This window comes from Lissotriton vulgaris, chromosome 5 (genome assembly GCF_964263255.1).
Source record: "Lissotriton vulgaris chromosome 5, aLisVul1.2, whole genome shotgun sequence".
NCBI lineage: Eukaryota > Metazoa > Chordata > Amphibia > Caudata > Salamandridae > Lissotriton > Lissotriton vulgaris.
In genome coordinates this window covers 1,880,531,506-1,880,555,579 of record NC_141693.1, presented here as the reverse complement: position 1 = coordinate 1,880,555,579, position 24,074 = coordinate 1,880,531,506, and the positions used below count along the sequence as shown (strand labels likewise).

Genomic DNA, 24,074 nt, shown 5'->3' with positions numbered 1-24,074 from the left:
GGAAAAGTGTAGGTTTTTGAAGTACCAAGCACGCAGCTTGATCAAAAGGTTAGGTCGCTGAGTAGCTTGGATTTAGCGGGAAATGGGTACATTGATATGTGGCCACATAATATGTTTTAATTAGCTCGAGAAACCTCCACGGTATAGTATCTCCAAAGGAAGTACACGTCTTTTAGAAAAATACAAATATGCGACCTGTGTTACATAAGTTGCGTTTGTTTAAAGAAATCTGACATGCTATTATCAGTTCTCAGGATGGCCGAGTGGTCCAAGGCGCCAGACTTAAGAGCTGATTCTTCCCACCAGCTGGGTGTTCTGGTCTCCAATCGGAGGCGTGGGTTCAAATCCCACTTCTGACATGCGAACATTTTAGCACATCACTGCATTTATGCTTTACCGTCAGTGAGTTGTTCAGAGCAGCCGCATTAAGACAAAGACTTCTTACAGACTGACTAACACCGTGGAGTGGGAGGGGTTAAATAGTCTCTACTGTTCTGGGGTGTTTACTCTCAAGGTCGTGGGTACGAGCCCCGTGTTGGGCGGAGGCAGAGCTTTTAGTGCTGTATTTCACTTTTGCTTTAAAAAATTCTTGTTAGTACTTTTAATATTGCGCTTTTCTGGTTGCTCTACCCAATATTAAAAGTACTAACAAGAATTTTTTTAAGCAAAAGTGAAATACAGCACTGAAAGCTCTGCCTCCGCCCAACACGGGGCTCGTACCCACGACCTTGAGAGTAAGAGTCTCACGCTCTACCGACTGAGCTAGCCCGGCTGACCTGTGCCTTCAGCAGCTCATCCTTTCTATAATATTCTTCTTCTGCGTGCCACTGGCGTGTGATACATACATTTTGTGTTTTTAGATCTGTTTCACATTTTCTAGCTTCTAACACTCTTCTCTATGATTTTGGATCTTCAGTTCTTGCATCTTTTTCTGGGCTCACCTGCTCCTCCCCGTCCCTTTCACAAATAACAATAAAGTACCTTTTTTCATGAATTTAAGATTCCCTTCGATCAATGCAGAAATGGACAAAATAAGCGCAGGCTCCTATATAAAAACGATAATCGGAAGACAGCGCCTATATGTTTGCTTCAGCCTACTCGAAGGTCCTACACATAAAGACAGGGCAGACTGATTTTGTCGTGGATATCCTGGGTCAGGGAGATGTACAATCTTTTATGAAAGAGACACAAAATGATTGCAACATAGCGTAGTTTTATATATAACAGATTCTCTCAGCCTGCACACTGATATGTGAACTATTTAAATTCGGATTGAGTGCTGTGGCATTTTACACCCGGAGAACTTGTTTAGCTCAATTAAAAGAAGCCACTTGGGTGACAAGAGCATCACAATTTGTGCAAGTTAAGTTACATGACTATCCCTTCCCCACATATAAACACATCCCAGTATGAATGCAATATGTAACTTTGCAAATCCTTGAGGTCTGCTTACAATTTTCAATTTTGTCTGCATCAGTAGAATAGTTCTAATTAAATCTTGCCACAAAAGGCTTCAATTCACCCATAGTCTTTTTTCTCTTGGTTCCCAGGAGAGGCAATCTTTAATACTTTTTTGCTTCTTCCAAATGCTTTTCCAGCCTCACAATAAAGTTGCATGGCTGACTCGTGCAGAAACAGGGCTGACTACTCTCTTACATGACTGTTTTAGGACTTACATATATCTTAGATTAACTACAAATACCAGAAAAGAACTTGCAAAGCTAAATAATGCTGCAGCGTAGCCCTCTGTGTCTATCTCACACTCCTTTCATTCAACATACTGCTAAAATCTGTGTTACATAACTGTAGTGACCATATTTTTGGCTCTATTTCTGAGTGATGGTGACTTTAAGCTTGCTACCATCCTGAATCTCTATTCTTGCCTTGTGTTGGTCCTTTTCAGGCCTTTTTCCAGACCTAGAAGCGTAAACTAGAGGATAGCTGCTTTATATGATGATAGATCCCTTATTCTTGACTCTAATCCATCTATTGCCTATTGGCTTTGACATAATTATGTGTCCTTTCATCATCCTACCTATAGTAGAGGGTGGATCCTGTAGTCCTGACTTTATATTACATATTGGTATGGTTTGTGTATGTACTCTGACAGAGCTTAGTGTTATTTCATCCTTTTCAGGCCTACAAGGCCCAGAACTAGAGAGACTCCATTTTGCTTTCTGTCCCTGCAGACTGAGATGCTTGCAGGGTAAAGGTGATGTTTTAGTTATGAGGTGTTGTTCACTTGGAGAGAACCGGTCTGGGCCGGCCCTTATCGGTAGGCTGTATTATTCTTTGTGTCGAAGACACCACAAAAGGCCGGCCGGCTGGGTGTGTGTCCTTGACGCAGAGTGGTGCAGAGATCTGATGGGCGGCAGGCTGATGGCTGGAACTTTCCATGAGGAGAGAGCATTCCATATTAGTGAAGTGCAGAAGAGGAGGAGTGTCAGTTTGTCAGTGAGTCAGTTGGAGCCGGGGAGAGAAGAAGTCAGACAGTCGATGCTTGGAACAGAGAGAAGTCAATCAGTCAGACAGTCAGTGAGTTGGAACCAGAGAGAGAAGTCAGAAGCAGTTGTGAGCAGATGGTGTTTTGAACAGAGAGAAGTGAGATGATGTTTGGAACTGAAGGAAGCAGTCAGAAGCAGTTACTTATCAGAAGGAGTTGTGATCAGCTGGAGTCTGAAGTGATGCCTTTTGGAAGAGACTGAAGTTATATCGTGGATTAGTCTGTGGGAGCAGCTGGAGTGAATTGGACATTGGAGCTGAGATAATCAGACAGAGTGAAGAAGCTAGTGGAGCGAACGGTTATCAGAGCGGCAGAAACTATTAGACTGAAGCTGGAAGGTGGAGAGAGTTCGTGGGGGAGAGGAATCCAGTGCCGAGTGATCAGCGCAGATGCGTGTCCAAGAGTGCCGGGGAGAATCTGAGAAGAGCTAAGGCACAGACGAGAGAGGAACCCAGATGACAGCTAGAGCAAGACTTCATACTAATCAGGTGATATCTGTCCTGTAATATTAGTTTGCTTTACATTTAAACATTAACCTTGTCCTTACTGTATTGCTAATCCTTTTTCTTTCAGCGGTGTGCAGTATAATCCATTCCCTCTTTAGCTATTTACAGTCCCTGTCAATTACATGTGGATGTGTTATAGTAAAAAAAGCTTTCCATTATAACAAAGAGACCCCGCAGATCTATGTGTCTATTCCCCTTTTACTTTTTAGGCTATGTGTTATAGTGCAGTATTATATTGTTATTGTTATTGTTATTGTAGTAAATAAAGGAACCCCAGTTCTTAGTGAACCAGTGTGTACCTCTTGTTTTTATACAGTAAAGGTAACCTTGTCTTCTAGTCAGGTACTATTGTGTGAACAGATGCTACCCCTGATCAGGTAAATGGTAACTGAATAATGAGGGAGAGAGGAGCCCTTGAAATAGAGAATAAGTTGTACATAGTGTAATTCGGCCATTCCATAATATTGTAGTATTGTACCCTTAGTGGATAGTGAGAGAAACTTCCTAACAGAGATGTAAATGTAAATGTGCATGTATTTATATAGCGCAAATCGCCCACATCGCAGGCATCTATGCGCTTGCTTAGGGAACCCGTCCTGGTATTCCCCTGTGAGATAGCCCCGGCAGGTTATCCACAAGGTGAAAGCTAGGCATCCCGCCGCGAGGGGCCGTTGTGGAGATTAAGCAAGCTATTGCCCAGAGTCGCAGAGTGTGAACCGGTGAGTCGAGGAAGCACCGGAGCGAGAATTATCGAGTCCGTGGAATTATTGAGCCCAACCCCCGTCGAGGCAAAGAATTGAACCCTGGTCCAGGGCCGATCTCAGCTTCCGGGTCTGCGGCCTCTAACCCCTGAGCCACACTTCTCCTGAAAGTTTAAAATATTTATTGAGCGCAGCATACACCTGAGCGGTTTCTTGGCGCTGAGATAGCAGGCAGCCTACAGGCAAAGTCAGTCGCTAAGACATAGGCTGGAAAGGGAAACAGAAATTAAGACAGAAAGGCCTGAGTGAATAAAAAAGTTTTCAGTTGTTTACGAAAAATTGAATATTGAGTGAGAGACCTAAGGTGAAAGGGAAGAGAATTCCAGAACATGGGGGCGAGAGTGGAAAATTTCGAGCCACCCAGTTTTTTTTTCCGGTAACGGGGAACTGCTAAAAGATGTTGTGCCGAAGAGCGAAGGACTCTGCCAGGGACATAGGCTTTGACGGCTGAGGATATAAAAAGAGGGGCCAGGCCCGTCCTGGCCTGGAACGCCATGCAGCCTAATTTAAACAGGGCGCGTTCCCGAACAGGAAGCCAGTGAAGGGTCTTCAGGAGGGGAGAGGTGCGATGAAATTTGGGAAGACCGAAAGCGAGGCGGGCCGCCTGGTTCTGCACCAGTTGCAGTTTGCGCAGGCTGTACTGAGGGATGCCATTGAACATGATGTTCCCGTAGTCCAGGCGGGACAGGACCAGTGCGGACATGATTAGTTTAAGTGCAGAGAAAGAAAAAAAACGAGAGATAGAACGGATAGTACGGAGAGTAAGAAAACAGGAAGAAACCACAGAACCTATCTGGGAGTGCATAGTGAGTTTGTCATTTAGTTTGATACCAAGAGTCTTGACAGAGGAAACTGGGATAGGAGGAGAACCAAAGGAGGGGGGCCAAAATAGAGAATTCCAGGGACTGGAGCAACCACCCGTAACCACAAGTTCCGTCTTGTCGGGATTGAGCTTCAGGTGGTTGAAGTTCATCCAGTCCCTGATGAAAGATAGAGTAGATTGGAAGTTAGAGATGGAATCAGAGGAAGAAGATAGATTGAAGATGAGCTGGAGGTCATCGGCATAGTTATATACCGTGACCTCCAGCTGTTGTAGAGCGAAAATGAGAGGCGAGATGTAAAGGTTGAACAGTAAAGGAGAAAGAGAAGAGCCCTGGGGAACACCGCACTGGACCTGGCAGGGGGTAGCTGAAAACTCCCCAAGATGGACCGCCTGGGTCCGGTCCCTCAAAAAGGACGAGAGCCAGATAAGGGCTGAGCCTCCTATGCCCGCCGCCATGACACGGGAAAGTAAGATGGAATGATCCACCGTGTCAAAAGCGGCGGACAAATCAAGGAGGACCAGCGCCTGAGATTTGTCAGCGTCCATACCCTCTCTGAGGGTGTCTAGTACTGATACCACCACTGACTCTGTCGAGTGCTTGGGTCGAAACCCAGCCTGACACGGGGCCAGCCTCCCATTCTCCTCGACAAAGGCGCTGAGCGCAGATGTAACGTGTCGCTCAAGCACCTTCCCCAAAAAGGGAAGGAGGGAGATGGGACGATAGTTGGCCATCACAGAAGGGTCGGCTCCTGGCTTTTTTAAGATAGGAACGATGGAAGCAGATTTTAGTGATGGAGTGACAACCCCTTGGGCCAGTGAATCATTAAGGAAGCCAAGGGGAGGCAGGGTACAGACAGCGAAGACCTGCCGTAAGATGTGTGCCGGGCAGATATCAGAAGGGGAACCGGATTTGATTTTGGGGAGGAGGGACAAAAAAAGTTCCTCAGAAAGGGGGGGAAACGAATTGAAGGAGGCTGAGGCGGGGATAGGCGGAGGATCGACAAAGAGAGGAGAGGGAGGGGGGATGTTGGATTTAATAGTCGCGATTTTTTCTACGAAGTAGGAATTCAGCGAATCGCAGAGTTTCTGGGAGGGGGGGGGTTTGAGTGAGGTCCTGTCAGAAAAAGCCAGGTCATGAGTGATGGCGAAAATCTCCTTCGGTTGATTCTCGGCCTCCAAGATTTTGGCTGAGAAGTAGGCTTTCTTGGCCTCAATGATGTTTTTTTTGTAGGTCCCTAAAAGAAGGACATAACTGGTCTTGGAGATAGGGGAGTAGTCCCGTCTCCATTTGCGTTCTGCCCGTCGAACTGAAAGCTTCAGGTCTTTCAAATCATTACTGAACCAACGATTGGCGTCTTTAGGGCGCCTAATCGAGGTGCGCCGGAGAGGGGCCAAACAGTCGCTTCCGTTCGTAAGCCATAAATCGATGGCTTTGGCTTGAGCTGCGGAGTCCAGGCCTGATAAGCAGGGAGAGGAGGCCAGAAGGGAGGTCGTAAGGTCGGACAAATTGACCTTGCCCCAATTGCGAGCCCATGAGTTTTTCGCGTGGATAGGTATCTTGGTCTGACGAAGACTAAGGGAGAACGAAATTAAAAAGTGATCCGACCAAGTGCAAGGGGTAACGGACAGTGCAGACAGGGGACAGTTAAGAGACCAGACTCGGTCTAAAGTGTGGCCATGGATGTGGGTGGGGGTGTGGACAAGGGAGGTGAAATTAAGAGAAAGAAGGGACTCCGAGAAATCCTGAAGGTATTCATAGGAAAGTGATCGTCGTTGTGAGGCGGCGTTAATGAGAGCACCGGGGGGACACTGGTGTTTATACCCACAGGATTGTGGCTTGTAAGGGAAGTAAGAGAGCACCAGGGGGGACACTGGTGTTTATACCCACAGGATTATGGCTTGTAAGGGAAGTAAGAGAGCACCAGGGGGGGCACTGGTGTTTATACCCACAGGATTGTGGCTTGTGAGAGCACTGGTTGCAGTCAGTGTGTAATGGTAAGTAATCAGAACTGCCCCAGGGTAGATTAGTCTGGGCCCATGTGGTCGCGAGACTATATTGCATGAGTGTGGTGTAGGGCATGGACGTCCTTAGTAATCAGTGAGTGTTCCTAGTAATCCCCATAGATTTAGTGGTGTTTTTGATGATGTGAGCTTGTATATTGCTAGTTCCACATCCTCAGGTAGGTACCCAGGTGCCTGGATAGATGGGTCCTGAGGAGGGAGGTGGTTAAGTTTCGGCTGGGTTGGTGGTGTCTTGGTGAGCTGATCCTATCTGGTCCGAAAATCCGGTCGTTACAATAACGCAATAACTACACTGTAATAATGAGGTCATTGTTGTTCAGCCCTGTGATGCGTTAGGGAATGTGAACTGTGGAATGCATTTATGACATGACTGTGTTCTGCTGTGGTTTTGAATGTGCATTGGTCAGTTGCTGACTGTTATGGATTTTGAGGATGATGCCCAATGAGGTAGAGCAACTACTGTCAATGAGTTGCAAATTTTATTGTGTATATCTTAATAAAAATAGACTTGCATGGGTTAATGTTGATATACATGGTTTTCATGCTTTTTAAGGATGAGGACTTAGGGGGTGCCAAAATAGGAATATAGAAATTATTTGCACTTGAGAAATACATTTTCCCTTTGACATTGATATGCATATATTTATGTTTTATTTTCACTAGGTTTTTAATGTGTTTTATATAAACAAGAGAGACTAGTATCTGGCTTTTCTTGAAGAAGGTTGTTGCTATCAGAGAAACGCCACCGAATCGCGTCAACACATTTTTCTGTTCACCTAATTGTATCCAAGGAAAATGTTCATGCCCAATAGATGATTGCATTGAATTGAAATGAATTCCATGTGGAACAATCTAAGCAGGATGTGATCATTATATTGCACTTTTTCTTTGTCTCTCATTTATGTTATTGTGTTTTTTAATGTATTGTTATGACCTTGATGAAGTTGTGATTTTTGTCTTTTTCAATTCTTAAACAAAATAATCAACACTGTTTTTTAATAAATTCATATATATTTTGTATACACCTTGGTATTAATTACTTTTTGTACTATAATTGCCTAAGAGGGGCGCAGGAGTAGTTTTACATTTTTGTCCATGTAGTGCTTGTGCATTACGCCGAGGACCAGCCTATCACACCAACCCATGTGTAAACATGCATAGCTGGGGCAGAAGCTGGCCCCATCGCAACACCTCGCATCTGTTGGTAAAGTGTTTTATCAAATAGAAAGACATTGCTGTTTAGGTTTAATGTATTTTATTGCAGCATTGAAAGAAAAAGGACAACATTACAAACGAGTAACCACAGGTGCCCCCCCGCGAAATAGTGTATACAGTTCAACCTAGACATGAAGTCAGTTCGTGCAGTGCGATGGGCACAGTCTGTTCCAGAGTCACATGGCTAGTGCACCTGTGGGCGAGGACAAACCAAAAGGAAAAATAAAGCCAAAGAAGAACCCCCCCCCCCCAACCAACTGCCCCCCCCCTAACCCCCCCCCGACTCCCTCCCCCACCCCCTGTACTGTGCTATCAAACTTCCGTCTCTTCACTATGGCAGTGTAGTCATCCGTCCCCACCTCTAGCTAACTACTCGGGCAGCTCAGATGGGCGGGTCTGGCCGTGGCGTCAGCCGTAGCAGTCTGAGATATCTAGGGCAAGTAATTTCTTTGAATTCTGACCGTAACAGTGTGTGAAATGGTGACCACAGCTCCTCAAATGTATCCACCTCCCCCGCTACTACCAGGGACATCTTTTACATGCCTAAGACATGCCACAATCTATGTAGCCAACCAACAACAGTAGGAGGCGTGGCAGTGCGCCAGTGAATGAGTATATTCTGTATTGCCGATCCCAGGGCGATCGCTATCTGCCTCCCCTTCTTAGATCGTAGTGGGTACATCAAACCGTTTGGCAAGCCAAGTAGAACATAGGCAGGAAAGCGGGGTAATTCAATCTCAAAGCATTGGTCAACCTCGTTCAGCACCTCCTCCCAGTAAGGGGTCAGCAGGGGACATTCCCATAGAATATGAGTAAGTGTGCCAGTCTGTCCGCAGTTTCGCCAGCAGGTCTTGGGTATTGAGTGGTTCATTTCGTGTAGCTTCTCGGGGGTGCGATACCAGTAAGTGGAAATTTTTGTGAAAGTCTCAGTAAGCCCAGTGTGGTAAGCAGAGTGTCATGCCCGGTAGGAGATGTGGTCCCAGTCAGCGTGGCTCAGCGATAGCCCCAGCTCCCGCTCCCACCGCTCTCTCCCGGGATTGTAGATGTGAAAGGGGGGAGGTTGCAACAATTTATAAAGGTCGGAGATAAGCTTGGCGTCCGAGGAGCGAGTCACCAACCAACGCTTATATGCCGTGAGTTTCCGGTCCGCCGAGGCTCGCACCTGCGGCTGGAGCGCCCAGTGGCGCGCCTGCATGTATCTCATGCGCTCCGTCTCGGGCAGACCGAAGTCCCGCCGTAGATCCTGGAAGGAGACCGCACCCTCCGGGCCATACATGTGGAATAGGGCGGAGCAACGGGCCGCCCGCCAGAGCTCAAAGGCTCCCGGCTCCATACCCGGGCTAAAGTCCGGGTTTCCGATGATTGGTGTAAAAGGAGAAGGAAAGGTGGTAAGGTCGTGTTTGGTGGACACGGAGTCCCAGATTCGGAGCAGGACCCGCGTTACGAAGGACGCATAGAGGTTGGGGGGGCGGTGGGCCTTCCGCAGGAAGGGCACTTCCTGCAGCGTTCTGCCCGCCACCGCCTGGTCCTGAAACAACCAGTGTTTGTCCGATTCCCACCGGCTCCACTCTACTAGGTAGCGCAGTTGAGCAGCATGGAAATACTTGTGCAAGTCCGGTATACCAAGGCCACCAGACTCAGGCGCTAGCGTGGCTATGGCTCTCTTGAGCCTGGGTTTGCGGCCCTGCCACACAAAGCGTGTTATATCAGACTGAGTCTGTCCGAGCCATCCCTTGGGGGGTTGCAACGGGAGGGCCCGAAAGAGGTACAGGACTTGCGGCAGAAGGGTCATTTTTACCGCGGCCACCCTGTCCAGTAACGACAACGTGCCCTTGTTCCAACGGGCCAGTTCCTCCTTGATCTTTTTACTTAAAGCCGTATAGTTGGCCGCAACCATAGCAGGAAGAGAGGGTGCTAGGAGAATCCCCAAATAGGGTACTTGGTCTCTAGACCAGCTCAGCGGAAAAAGCCTCTGTAAGTCAGCCCTGGTGGCGCCGGACAGCGAGATGTCGAGGGCCGCCGACTTCCCAAGGTTTACCTTAAAACCCGCTACAGTCGCGAAGGTTTCCAGCTCTGCAATACAAGCAGGCAACGACCTCCTGGGGTCATCGAGCGTCAATATCACGTCGTACGCGTAAAGACTAAGGGTGTGGTGGAACTCCCCCATGCGGACGCCTGTGACATTGGGGTTCTGGCGAACTCTTTGTGCGAACGGCTCCATATAAAGAGCGAAAAGCAATGGCGACAGTGGGCACCCCTGTCTGGTGCCCCTCTCTATCGCAAAGTGCCGGGAGCTGCAACCGTTCTCCCTCACTACCGCAGACGGGAATCGGTAGCAATTGAATACCAGGTGCCTAAACTTCTCTCCTATGCCAAATTTGCTCAATACCTTCTCCAAGTAAGGCCAATGCACTCTATCGAACGCCTTCTCCGCGTCGATGGAAAGGAGCATGCGTTCCCCGGGTATCCGTGAGGCCTTCTCCAGTATATGGGTCACCCTTTTAGTATTATCGACAGTCTGCCGGCCCGGGACAAACCCGGCCTGATCCGGGTCAACCATACCCGGGAGGTGGAGTGCCAGACGTGCCGCTAGAATACTGGTGAAAATCTTCAGGTCTGAGTTCAAAAGTGAAATCGGTCGGTAGGATCCGCATTCAGTCCGGTCCTTGCCCGGTTTAGGGATCACCGACACCGTCGCCTGAAGGAACTCCGGAGGGATAGCGCCCGGTTCAGAGAACGAATTAAACAGGCGCGTCAACAGTGGTGCAAGGTCCTGGCAAAAGGTCTTGTAAAAGAGAGGGAGAAAACCGTCGGGCCCCGGGGCTTTCCCGTGTTTGAGTCGGGAGATAGCCGTAACCACCTCTTCAATCCGGATCTCCCGCTCAAGATATTGGGCCTGGTCCGGCGTAAGGGACGGGAGCGACACCGACTCCAAATAGTCTGTCTCGGCTCGCGCTGAGGGGGGAACACCGGCGTAGAGATCAGCGTAGTAACCACGGAAAACGTCCGCAATCTGTCCATCCTCCGTGACTGTCCCTCCAGTGGGGGCCGCTAGTTCTTTCACCCGATGCTGCTGGTGTTGCACACAGAGTTTATGCGCAAGAAGCCGGCCACACCTGTCACCGCCAGTGTAGTATTTATGTTTCAGGCGAAGTACAGCGTACTCCGCTCTGTCCATATCGAGCGCGGACAGGAGCTTCCTGGCGGCCTAAAGTTGCCTCCAGACTCGAGGGGCTCCCGTCCATTGATGTACCTGTTCTAGCTCCCTCACCTGGCGTGTAAGTTCGTCCTTTTTAAGCTGGCGGTCTATATTCTCCGCCGAGGAGATGGCAATAAACTCGCCGCGGAGCACTGCCTTCAAGGCGGCCCATTGCGTCGCGCGGGTGGTGTCATCGTTGTCATTATTACGCTTATATTCCTCTATGGACTCGCGGATATGTCTCACCACTGATTGTTTGTGCAGCAGAGTGTCCCTGAGATGCCAGACCCCTCGCGAGGGAGACACCGGAGGTAGCCGGAAAGTGCTCTCCACCGGGGCATGATCTGAGAGAGACAGGACCCCTATGTCGGCGCCCGAGGCCAGTTCGTACATCGGGCCCGTCACCAAGAGATGATCCAATCTTGCATAGGATTTGTGGGCGTGGGAATAGTAGGAATAGGCGCGGGTCGCGGGGTGGAGGCGGCGCCACATGTCGTGCATATCAAGATCCTCCAAACGGGAACGAACCGAGCCCGAGAGCTCTCCCGATTGTAGGCGCCGCTGCACCGACCTGTCCAGGGACGCATCGAATACCATATTCAAGTCCCCCCCAATCACGATGTGCCTGTCAGGAGTGGATGTCACGTCTTCCAGTGCCCTGTGCAGAAACTGATCCTGATGATCGTTGGGGCTATATATGGAGCCTATAGTTAACACTAGCCCCCCACCCTGACTCTATACGCCAGGAGCCTCCCCTTCTGTTCTGCCACCTTTTGCATGGCCTCCCCTTTGAACCTCCTAGATATCATGAGTGCTACACCTGCCGTTTTGGAAACGCAGGAAGAGAAAAGCTGCGTGGGGAACTTTGGGGTCCGTAGCCTGTGACAGTCTTTAGCTAGAAGATGAGTCTCCTGTAGAAGACAGATGTCTGCCTGTGAGTCCTCCAGGAGGGACAGTACAGCCTTCCGTTTAACCGGGTTATTCAGCCCCTTCACATTCAGGGTAACAATCTTAAGGGCCATCAGTGAGGGGAATACCAGAAACTCTCACCAAGGCGGGCATGGCCCACTGGACTAAACTCAAAGGCAACAGCCAACGGCCACAACACACGGTGAAAGCAAACCACCCCATTGCACAGTACAGTCCCCGAGCCCCCAAACCCCCAACTGTGAGGACCCCCTCCCTGGAACCCCACACACCCCCCTCTCTCCCGCTGCCCAGTGAACCCCCAAACCCCAAACTCACCCATTCAACTCCCCTGCCCACACCCCTCACCCCAAACCATTCAGAGTACTTCATTGTCCCAGTCCGGTCCTCAACGGACAAGGCCGTGGATAGTTGTTCAAGTGGACGTCCAGCCACCACCTCCATCACCCCCGCCACCCCCCACCCCCGGAACCCCCGCACCTGCTATGAAGATAGGCTACTGCAGACTCCCCCCGGAGCATGTTCAGGCCGTCAAGGCCACATTGCCATTCGCCGTAGTCCTGGAAGCCTCCTGTATGGCGCTGGACATTTCTGCCCGGATTGTAGGCGAGTCAGGTCTCGCGGGCGGCGGGGATCGCCGTTCCCCGACTAACTGCCAGCCATCTCGCGTGCTCCGCCTGCTACGAGGCGCCGGGGTGTCGGTGTCCGATGCAGTGATTCCCAGCACTCCGTAAACATCCTGGAGGGACCGGAGCTGGTGCAGAGTTCCATTCCAGCGAAAGATGAGGCGGAAGGGGTGCCCCCACGAGTACTGTGTGCCATGTTCCCTCAAGAAGTCCGTAGCAATTTTAAAGGCCTTCCGTTTCTGCAGTGTTATTGCGGACAGGTCCTGGTAGAGAGCCACCGGGTGATCTCTGAAGCGGAAAGGCTGTTGTCGACGGCCCTCACGAAGAATCCGCTCCTTCAGGGGGAAATCCGGTAAGAAAGCTAAAATGTCCGGAGGAGGCGCTGAGGCCCTGCGAGGCCGACCAACTCTGTGCGCTCTGTCGATCCGAATTGGGAAGTCTTCCGATTCTCCCAGAATTTCACGGAACAGGGCTCCTAGGTAGGCGGCCGCGTCCTCACGCTCCTCGTTGGATGGAACTCCTCGGACCGTTATGTTGTTTCGTCTGGACCTGTTTTCAAGGTCTTTGGCATGGGCCTGTAGGTCAATCTGCTGGTCCCTCAGCCTCAGGACCTCCTGTTGCAAGTGGGTGATTTCCTTGTCCCTGGAGTGGCCAGCCGCCTCCACCGTGTTCACTCGTTCTCCCAGGGAGTCCACCTCTCTCCGGACTTCCCGGACCTCCCCGGCCACCTCTTGCTTCAAGGCCTGAAAGTCCTCCCTCAAGGAGCTAAACAGTGACTCCAGGAATGATCTAGTCACCGGGGGCTCCCCGCCTTCTGCGCCCCGAGAACTAGTCGGGGGGCTCGGAGCCGGTTGGTTCCTGTCTTGCCTCTTCCCAGCATGTCCGGCAAAGTCCGGTCACCCTTCTTCGGCCCCCTGGCATTCGACATCGCGGAGGGGGGGGAATCACAAAAGCCCACGTGCTGTGGCGAGGAGGCAATACAGACCGGGGCAGCAGTGCAGCAGTAGGTGGCAATCCACACTGCTCGCGCCAATGTGGGTCTACTCCCAATGAGGCACCCCCGATCGCCGTGAGCGTGGGCTGCTCCAAGAGGTCGATGCAATCGCTCCGCTCCCGCCCAAGATGGCCGTACGCTACGGCCTGGGGAACCAGCGCCGGTGTGGCGTAGTCTCGTCTCCCGGACTATGTACGTGCTGTTTCGCACCGCCCAAGGCCGAAGTCGGGGTCTGCCGGTACAAAGAGGGCACTACTGGACAGTCCTTCCAGTGATCGTCCCAGAACACCACATCCGGGGATTCCGGCTAGGCCCGTTCTCGGGGATCGCCGCAGTCCTTCCCCACTGGTCCACTCGCTCATCACATAGCTGGGGGCCAGTCGTGCAAGTCGTGCAGCAGTTGGGACCGGAGAGGGGTTAGGTCTCGTGGGCCGCGAAGGCGACCGTGGGTGCCGGAGGGGCTGGCAGCGCCCGGCAGTGGTCAAGGGCGGGGCTCAGGGCCGGGCCACGTGGTGCTGGCCTCGCGGCCTACCTGATCCCCGGGCTTGCGTATCTGCTTCCTGTCGGCTCCGCCTCCGCACTCTCCGCTAATGCGGCTCCGCTCCGCCAAGGAAGGTCGTTTCAGGCCTCAGCGGGGACGGTCGTGGTGTCGAGACGTCCGCAATCCGTGGTCCACTCCGTGCTACTGGCTCCCCTCATTGGGTTGCCGAGGCCCCGCGATCGAGGGGTCCCCGGGTCTTCCGGCGGTTCCTCCGGCGGCCCTCGCCGCGGCCGGTTCCCAAGCGGCTCCGTCGCCGCAGCAAGGAGACTGAGGGCTGCGGGCTGCTCCACACCACCACGGGGAACACTGGGTGCGTATTCCGCTCGATCCGGGGGAGATCAGCGGTGTAGAAAGGTGCAGGTTTTCCAGTGGCTCGGGAGCTCACGGCAAGAGCGTCCTCTCAGCCCGCCATCTTGGCCACGCCCCCCCACATTGTTGTTTAGACAGAAACTGGTCATATTGCTTAACATCACACAGTGAAGAGTTAACTTTGTTTGTACTCTGCCCAAATAATGTTCTAGTGCCCATATACCGTCTCTGTGGTTTATACTTGTGTATAAGGACACTACATCCAATGACATGAGTAGATATTCTTTTTTCCATTCAAAGTTCAGAATATTGGCTAGAAAGTCACCCTTACACTACCCTAAACCCTAAAATACTACTACGCTACCCACACTACTCCCACCCTTACACTACTCTAAACCCTAAAACACTACAACACTACCCACACTACTCCCACACCTACACTACCCTAAACCCTAAAACACTACTACGCTACCCACACTACTCCCACCCCTACACTACCCTAAACCATAACACACTACTACGCTACCCACACTACTCCCACCCTTACACTACCCTAAACCACTACTACGCTACCCACACTACTCCTACCCCTACACTACCCTAAACCCTAAAACACTACTACACTACCCACACTACTCCCACCCTTACACTACCCTAAACCCTAAAACACTACTACACTACCCACACTACTCCCACCCTTACACTACCCTAAAGCACTACTATGCTACCCACACTACTCCCACCCCTACACTACCCTAAACCCTAAAACACTACTACACTACCCACACTACTCCCACCCTTACACTACCCTAAAATACTACTACGCTACCCACACTACTCCCACCCCAACACTACCCTAAACCCTAAAACACTACTACACTACCCACACTACTCACACCCTTACACTACCCTAAACCCTAAAACACTACTACGCTACCCACACTACTTCCACCCTTACACTACCCTAAACCCTAAAACACTACTACACTACCCACACTACTCCCACCCTTACACTACCCTAAACCCTAAAACACTACTACTCTACCCACACTACTCCCACCCCAACACTACCCTAAAACACTACTACGCTACCCACACTACTCCCACCCCAACACTACCCTAAACCCTAAAACACTACTATGCTACCCACACTACTCCCACGCCTACACTACTCTAAACCCTAAAACACTACTACGCTACCCACACTACTCCCACTTCTACACTACCCTAAACCCTAATATGCTACAATAAACAAACACTACAACACTACACTACCCTAAAACCTAAATCACTACACTACATAAACACTACACTACACTAAACAAACACAACACCAAAACACACACTAAAACGTGGTTTTACAACGCGTTGTAACATCGCATGCGTTGTAATGCATGAGATGTAAAAGCAACGCGTGGTCAAACCCGCGTTGTAATGGCTGTTCCCTGAATGAGGACTATTATCATCAGAAACTCTGACAAAGGAGGAAATGTCATCCTATTGGCAAGAAAGGACTATATGGAGTAAGCTCTGTCCCAATTGAACAATAAACATATTATAGGACCAGCTACGTATGGGCACTAAAAATGATCTATGATGATTTCTATGTCAAACTTTTAGCGTGGAAAAGAGCAGGAATCTTGACATTGGATGAGTACAAATCCATACGAAAAGATAATACCGTGGTCCACAATATATATTTCATCCCGAAAATCCACAAGGATGCAGCAAAGCCACCAGGCGGCCCTTTTATTTCAGCACAAAACAGCTTGCTTGAAAATGCTTCCCAATACATTGATTACTTCTTACAGGAATTTGTGCAATCTTTGCCCTCTTACCTTTAGTCAAATCAACCACTGCCTTAAGTGTGTTATCATTCTTCATAGTCCTCATTCGGGGAACAGCCGGGTTTTACCACGCGTTGCTTTTACATCGCATGCATTACAACGCATGCGATGTTACAACATGTTGTAAAACCACGCATACCATTACATCGCATGCGCTTTTACAACGCATGCGATGTAATGTGTAATGGCGGCGGCGGCGGCTGGGGCGGCTATTCACGTTGTTGTGAGGAAACTTAGGCTGTTTTCTCACAACGACGTGAAGCAAGCAGGAAGGAGGAAGCAGGATCCGACGGGGACGCTGGAGAGGAGAGAGGTAAGGGGGTTTGTGCGTGGGGTGGGGGTTACTTTTGTAGGGTTTAGGGTAGTTTAAATGTAGTGTGGTAATGTTTGTGGTGTGTGTGTGTTTTTTAAAAACGTTTTAGTGTGTGTTTTGGTGTTGTCGTGTTTGTTTAGTGTAGTGTAGTGTTTATGTAGTGTAGTGATTTAGGTTTTAGGGCAGTGTAGTGTTGTAGTGTTTGTTTATTGTAGCATATTAGGGTTTAGGGTAGTGTAGGGGTGGGAGTAGTGTGGGTAGCGTAGTAGTGTTTTAGGGTTTAGGGTAGTGTTGGGGTGAGAGCAGTGTGGGTAGCGTAGTAGTGTTTTAGGGTTTAGGGTAGTGTTGGCGTGGGAGTAGTGTGGGTAGCGTAGTAGTGTTTTAGGGTTTAGGGTAGTGTAAGGGTGGAAGTAGTGTGGGTAGTGTAGTAGTGTTTTAGGGTTTAGGGTAGTGTAGGGGTGAGAGTAGTGTGGGTAGCGTAGTAGTGTTTTAGGGTTTAGGGTAGTGTAAGGGTGGGAATAGTGTGGTTAGTGTAGTAGTGTTTTAGGGTTTAGGGTAGTGTTGGGGTGGGAGTAGTGTGGGTAGCGTAGTAGTGTTTTATGGTTTAGGGTAGTGTAGGGGTGGGAGTAGTGAGGGTAGCGTAGTAGTGTTTTAGGGTTTTGGTTAGTGTAGGGGTGGGAGTAGTGTGGGTAGTGTTGTAGTGTTTTAGGGTTTAGGGTAGTGTAAGGGTGGGAGTAGTGTGGGTAGTGTAGTAGTATTTTAGGGTTTAGGGTAGTGTAAAGGTGGGAGTAGTGTGGGTAGTGTTTTAGGGTAGTGTAAGGGTGGGAGTAGTCTGTTGTGTAGGTTTAGTGTTAGGGATGTTACGTACCTTGCATGCTTTTACCACAAGTATAGCTTTACCATGCATGCCGTTGCATTGGAATGGCATTTGTGGTAAAAGCATACTCGTGGTAAAAGTATGCGATGTTATGGCATGCGATGTCATTCACATTGCGTACTAATACCCGCATTGTAGTGGTATGCGTGGTATTAATATGCGATGTAATGACATACATCCCCTCATTCTATCCTCCTTGGAAACACAACTCTCCAATCCTTCCGTGGCGTCATTCACATTTGCCACCAGCACTTCAGTATGCAAATCACAGTCCTCTGCTGCCTTGTCAGGTATCCTCAATAAACAATCAGCAACTTTGTTCTTTCAACCCAGAATATATTCCACCCTACAATCATAATCCTGCAATTTTACCGCCAATCTTGCCAACCTCCCAGAACAATTTGTCATGTCCGCAGGCCTCAGGCCCTTGAGCAAAGACTTGTGATCTGTCCTCAACACCAATCTCCTTCCCCAAATAAAATTCTAGAAGTAGCCTATGATTTCATTACAAGACCGGAGTCTACCATTATGCAAATACTTTTTTTTGCTGTCCAAACATGCAGCCCTTTAAAGAATGTAACTACATCACGATAAGTAGAACATTGGCAACATAACAAGTAGATTGTGCAGGCTCTAATCTTTCTCTTTTTTTCGCTGCTCTGACACAGCTAAGTATATCTCTTCATTTTTACAATTACTTTATACTATTATACTGTTTTTATAACATACATACTATTTTATATATTTTATATTGAGTATTACTTCCTATGTACCTTGATACCTTAGCGAGCTATATACGTTTTTTACTTTAGTACAATGTTTGTATTTCTACTAACCTTTGCTTTTTAGGGCTCGCCCCTTTCCTATTCAGCAGGAATAGGAAAAGAGCCATAACGCAGCCAAACCATACTTCAGGCCAAGCAAGGGCTCTCCAGCGGATTTTCGGAAGTGCACGTCTCGTGCACGAGCTTGCCGCCTGCCTCCACATCAAAGCCATCTGTTGTTTTGCGTTCGGCCTCAGGCCGGCATTTCTCCTCCCCTAATTACCGGCCGGCACATCAAAGGCTGCTGCTCCCCATGCGTCTTGTCACCCGCCTGCGCAATGCCGAGAAAACACAAACCCTGTACTGACTGCTCAAATATTACCCCACTAGCAATCAGGAATTCTTTTTTTTTTTTGACAGATGCGTTCAACCAATGAAAGAAGTTTAATGTATATAGAATTTTTTTATGCACCACCATACATCGCTGGGCTGCTGGTTCTATGTGGTGGAACGAGGCAGCAACTCCCTATCGAGACTGAGAATTACACGAAGTAGTCGAAAACCAGGGAGCACGCCAATGGCAACATGATCATTTAAATGAAGGCGCATAAATCCTTGCGCGTTACCGAGCAAGCTGTGGGACAATCGAGACAGCCGTGTAATATATCCAGAACAAATTAACGGAAACTTGTGAACCCCCTTCTATGAAATGTTACTTGGTTTACTGAGCGTTTCCCGCTCCCCGCCCCTCGCTCTCTCCGTCTCCCGGCACATGACGGCTTTACAGCCGCAACAGATGGCGCCTTTATTCACCACTCAATATTTAAAGCTCCTCTTAGTCGTCTCCAAAGTCATTGCTGCTTTACGGCGACTTTGCTCGTCACACCTGCCCGTGCAATACATTTTACTTTTAAAAACCTCACACATTGCGATCCACGCAGTGTATGGCATATATGCACATTGCTAATTCTCAACTTTTATCCTAAATGTATATATCGGTTTAATGTATGCATTAGGAAGTGTGCATTGTAAAACTCTATCATTTACCTTGCAGTGAGCACTCACGCGGTGTGCGCTGTTGTGGTTCACCGGTGAGTTACAAGCTTTCCTCACCATATAGCGCCTTCCTGTGCGTGTATTGTGGTGCACCGGTATTTCCTGAGCAAGTCCTTCCTCCTTCTGCTCCTGGCGCAGGATTGCTGTACACTGGTGATTTACACATGCTCTAGTCCTTAACGTACGCTACGTGTGTGTAAAGCATGCTTGGTGTACTTTACACCATCACCGATACGCAGGCACTGTATTGTACATGGAGTCAGGTGTAGGAGCTTTAGTCCTTCTTGGCCAACCACAAAGGGTACTTGTATAATGCACACAATGCCCGCATTAAATGAGCAATTAAGGCTTTAGGAGTGTGTAATATCCCATGTATGGTATTTAAACTTTTTCTCCTAGTCTGAAATGTTTATAACGTCCTAATGTTCAAATTATATATGCATTTGCGTTCATGCAGTCGATGAGATCACGTTCATTCGTACTTTACACCTGCTTTCCTAATCAAACAAACCATGGGTGCATCCTGTAAATTACACGTGCATTAGGGCTCATGCGGCGCAAACTTCAAAGTTTTTTCTACTGGAAGAGTTGTCTTACTCAGGCTTAAATGGGATGTAATATAAGAACAATTATTCATAAACATTCCTTGGGAATGAGCTATGAACATTCAGGAGTCAATCTCTTATAACATAGGAGGAAGCCACAAATAGCCATAGAAAACAATTTATGAATAAGAGCAAAACTGTGGAGTATTTTATTGATTTTACTGTACTGCTGTTCCTCCGAAAATAGTTTTCATATACTTTGCACGTTCTAGCACTTTTACTCCAGTCACACCAGATCGATATTGGTGCAAGATAGTGGTGCTTATAAGTGTCAGAGGTTGGAGACTGAACACTTGTGATTGCCCACAATGTTACTTTTGTGTGAGAGTAAATCTACCCCGCACTGAACTTGCCCTTACCCTCGCAGAGTTGCCCACCTTTACAAATACACCCTCATTTTACGTCAGTGCAATGTATGCTGGCATTGAACACATTACACACACGTGGAATGTGTAGGTTGTGTGTCTGTGAATGACTATGAGCGAAGTGTGCTTCACGCAGGACAGACTTTGAGGCTAAGCCTGAATTATGCTTGGTTAACAGAAGGGTTCACCCCAACAGCTCCTCGAAACTCAAACATTTTCAGAATGTAAGGAAAGAAAATGGAAGGAATGCTGGCCGGCACATCAAAGGCTGCTGCTCCCCATGGGTCTCGTCACCCTTCCTCCCTTGTTGTTAATTAAAGGCATTGAATGTGGCTGGCTGAGGCTGCTGATAGCATCGGCACTGCCCTGACAGCTAATCTGACATCAACATCTACGACTGACACTTCAGTCCCTTTGCCTTTGTCCTTTGTCCGGATGGCTGGCCATTTCCTCTTATCTTCTTGTCTGGCCATTTGCCTACTGTCTCCTCCCTTTCCTATGTCCTCCTGCTGCCTCTTTCCTTCCTCCTCCCGAATGTCCTTTCCCCACTCCTTCTATCCTTTTGCCAGTCCTCATATCTGCCCTTCTATTCTAACCCACTGCCTGTCCCCTCTAAGCTGCCCTCCTCCTCATCCCTTTATCCTTCTGTTTACTCACGCCTAAAACGGAACAAAAGAGGAATGCATTTAGGTATTTACAAACACGTATACAGAAGCTCTCCCCACTCGTTGCCTGGTCAATTACCCCATAACAACTGTATTTCTTGCCACTATATTTTGTTCTATTTTCTCATTTTAACTTATGTTGTTTGGGCAGCTGGTCGTTTTTGATATGTCCGGGCGTTGGGTGTTTGGACCTCGGTTAGGCAGAGTGTGCCATCAGTTCTGCAGCAGGAAAGCAAGCTTGACACGGATGTTACTTCTACACTTCTTTGTTCCTGTGATTGCCCCTGACACAGGGACGATTCTGACTTGGAGTAGATAGTGTACAGGCTCCATTACCAAGCTATATACTATACACTCTATACCCCTTAGGCAAAATGTACGCATCACATTCCATCTACCATCACTCACCCTCACACACCCTCACTCCCTCACAACCCCTCACACACCTATACTCACCCTCACACCCTAACAACTCTCACACACCCTCACCCCCCTAACCCTCACACCTCCTCATCACACACCCTCACATCCTCACACCCTCACCCTCAACCGCCCTCAAACACCATCACACCCACAATCACCTTCACACCCTCACACCCCCTCATCCATCCTCACACACCTTCATTCACCCTCACACCCTCATCCCCCTCACCCTCACAACACTCACACCCTCACCCTCACACACCCCAACACCCTCACCCTCACACACCATCACAAACTCTCACACCCTCTAATACAACAAATCAGCATCACACACCCTCACACAACCTCACTCACCCTATCACCCTCACACCCCCTCACATCCTCACTCACCCTCACACCTCACCCCCTCACCCTCACACTCCATCACTCACCATCACACCCTCACACCCTTACCCCTCTCACAACACTCACACCCTCACTCACCCTCACACCCTCAGCCTCAGTCACCCTTACACACCCTCACACCCCCTCACCCTCACACCCCCTCACCCACACATCCCCACCCCCTCACACACCGTCACACCCTCATCCTTACACGCCCTCACTCACCCTCACCATACTCAAACTCAACCCTACAACTCCACCCTACAACTCAACCCTCCAACTCCACCCTCCAAATACAACATCCAAATTCACCCTCCAAATACAACATCCAAATCTACCCTACAAATCCAACCTCCAACTACAACTCCTGCCTCCAAATCCACCCTCCAAATAAACCTGCAAAACAACTACAAAAGCCAAGTCCACCCTCAAAATTAAACTACACCCTACAACTCAAACATACAACTCCACCCTCCTACTCCACCCTCCAACTCCACGCTCCAACTCAACGCTCCAACTCCACGCTCCAACTCCAAGCTCCAACTCCAAGCTCCAACTCCACTCTCCAACTCCACGCTCCAACTCCACGCTCCAAATCCACCCTCCAATGCCACCCTCCAACGCCAACCTCCAACTCCAACCTCCAACTCCAACCTCCAACGCCAACCTCCAACTCCACCCCTCAATGCCACTTCACCAATCAATGCCACAGCACCACTCAATAACTCAGCACACCACAACACAACAGCACCACTCAACGCTACAGCACCACTCAACGCCACAGCACCACTCAACGCCACAGCACCACTTAACGCAACAGCACCACTCATCGCAACAGCACCACTCAACGCAACAGCACCACTCAACGGAACAGCACCACTCAACGCAACAGCACCACTCAATGCAACAGCACCACTCAACGCAACAGCACCACTCAATGCCACAGCACCACTCAATGCCACAGCACCACTCAACGCCACAGCACCACTCAACGCCACAGCACCACAGCACCACTCAACGCCACACCACCAATCAACGCCACACCACCACTCAACTCCATAGCTCCACTCAACGCCACAGCAACACTCAACACCAAAGCACCACTCAACACCACTGCATCACTCAACGCCACAGCAACAGCACCACTCAACAAAACAGCAACACTTAATGCCACAGCATCACTCCGCAACACTGAAGGCCACATCATCACTCGGCACCACTAAAAGCCAAAGCATCACTCAGCACCACTAAAAGCCACAGCATCACTGAACACCACAGCATCACTCTTTGCAACCAATCAACAACAACTGGTTCTAATATGTTCTCTCAATGTTTTAAGCTTTATTAGAAATGTTACAAAATAATGGTAATATTTCACTTATGTTCTTGGATTTTCCTCACAGTAAAATACACTGAACATAATCTTCCCATAAGTTATTTACAAAACTTTAAGCTATTGCCACTATACATTACAATAACTTTTATTTAAGTATTAATAAAAATAAAAGCCATTGTTATTTATAATATTAATACTTCAAAGTCATGTAAATACAACACATATTGCATTAGAATGATTATAGGTGTCACGTTTGCAAAAGTTAAAAATATTGGCATTGTAAATAACAAAGCTAATAATTCCGCTACTTTCAATACAGACACATAAATAAAATATGCGTCATTTGCAATACCAATACCTCAAACTTTCCTAATGCAAGACCTATTGCATTGCAAATGCTTGTTCAGTTCGCCACCTCCCTTGTTCAATTTATGGCTGGGAATGGCTTTTTCTCACTTCACAATCGCTCCACGATCACCTACTGTAATTTGGTAAGTATTTAAGCCTGCATGCCTGCACCTTAGATTCACTTATTTGTTTACTTTAACCCGCATGTCTATCTAATTCTATTTCAGGACAGGAGGCTCCGATTATGCTAGTCTCATTTCTTTATTTAGAAATGCCCAGCAGCCATGTAAAAAACGACATTACCCAGACACACTTGGGTCATAACCATAGAGTCCGTACTATAAATAGCCATGTAGACAATCCCACTTCCTCTTTCTTTGCTGCTCCGCAGCCAGTTAAGTGCTTTCCTATTGTTATTAATTGCTTACTTGTGCATTTTCTCTTGTATTGTTCGCGCTTTGCTTGCGCTGTGTACCGCGTTGTTGTGCGCTTATCTCGCGCTGTTGTTGTCGTTCGTCGCGTGTTTTCGCCGCGAGCGGCGCTCGCGGTAGGGAGCGTGTGCCACCTCCCAGGGTCGGGCGCGTGCCGCCTGTGTCCCGCTGTGGTAGTGGAAAGGAGTATTTGGGGTGGTATTGCCTCGCGCGCGTCTTGCGTGAGCTTTTCCT

The 24,074-nt window shown here is 48.8% G+C and overlaps 1 non-coding gene across 1 annotated transcript; it reads left to right on the top strand.

Annotated features, from left to right (window-relative positions):
* The first annotated feature begins 249 nt into the window (after positions 1-249).
* TRNAL-UAA (transfer RNA leucine (anticodon UAA)) lies at positions 250-359 on the top strand. Its single transcript has 2 exons — positions 250-287; positions 314-359. It is a non-coding gene; the product is annotated as a tRNA-Leu (tRNA).
* Positions 360-24,074: the final 23,715 nt, after the last annotated feature.